This window comes from Tupaia chinensis, unplaced genomic scaffold (genome assembly GCF_000334495.1).
Source record: "Tupaia chinensis unplaced genomic scaffold, TupChi_1.0 Scaffold144611_1, whole genome shotgun sequence".
Taxonomy (NCBI): Eukaryota; Metazoa; Chordata; class Mammalia; order Scandentia; family Tupaiidae; genus Tupaia; species Tupaia belangeri.
The window spans coordinates 60695-62114 of NW_006204472.1; positions in this window are offsets into that span (position 1 = coordinate 60695).

Genomic DNA, 1420 nt, shown 5'->3' on the forward strand with positions numbered 1-1420 from the left:
CACTTTGTAAGACAAATAATAATATGATTGAATGTATAAAAGAAAATGAAGTGAAAAAAAAATTTTAAAAATTTAAAAGAAGAATTTGGAAAACAAACAAAGAAAAGGAAACCTCTTTTTTTCTCAGACCTGGCAGGTGGTGTGGTGGCTAAGAGTGTTGGACTCCCACATGGCAGACCATAGTTCGGGTCCTAAACCTATTGGCTTGCTTTCTAGCTTTCTCTCTCTCTCTGGTCAAATTAAAATTGATAAATAAAATAAACTTAAATAAAATAATTCTTTAAAAAAGAAAAAAAAAAAAACTGTTTCCACTAGTATTTCTGAGAGATGCCTGAACTTTCTGTTTTATTTGTGATTAACTTCGTTTTAAGGGAGAGAGAGATACAAAGCCGCAGCAAATATCACAGAAACAGTGCAGAGCTTCAACCACTTAAATTCTCATGAACAGTTCTGAGGCAGGACCTTAATGCTATTATGACATCAAATGCACTTAGGAGAATTGGAGTGGACACAGTTAAAAGTCATTAAACTCCACTGCATGACTCGAGTCATTCCTTCTTACCCTTAATATCTTCCCCTATGTCATTCATTATGATGTGGAAACGTATGCTATACTTCATAACAACTCTGTAAATGGGACAACAGCACTTGAATGTATCAGGCTCCTCCATCAGCATGCTTTATACATCCAGAAAATTCTAACTTTTAAATTGAAATGATCACGATAAGGAGAACATTGAGGATAAATGATTAAGTGGGAATATACGAAGAAAGAAAGAAAAATGAAACGATGTTGGGAAATAGGGCAACAATATGCACTTGTTGCACTTCTCTGTTAAATCCTGAGGTTGAACACAGGTCAAATTTCACTGGAAAGTAGGTGCTCCTAGCCCTTCTGCTCCAGTGGTTTGCACTCTATTACTAACAGTTGCTATTTACTGAGCACTCATTGAGTGTCACTGCTGCTTTATGACTCCACATGTTTGCTTTTATTTGCTTCTACTCTGAGCTTGGTAAAATTAAAAGCCCCATGAAAGATGAAGAGTCTGAGACAGGAAGGTTCTGTAACTAGCTACTCAAGTGTGCAGTTGTTATTGTTAGGCCACGCATTACATTAAATTAAATGTGTGTGTTAGTAGCCTGACCACAACACACACTTCCTTATTAAATTAGTATTTTTATTGTTTTAAAAATATGTTTTAATTATTACAATCTATGTATTCTTTCAAAGTTAACTTCAACATTTTTTTTTACATTTTTAAAGTTTACATTCAATCACTGTACAGCTTTACAGTGACTCCATCACAATTTAAACAACTCTCTATGAAATGCAATAATTATAATCTCACCACATACCAGTTCCTTGAAAATTCTGACGATGGCAATCTCCCATTCCCTATAGAAAAAAGTCTACTCAGTA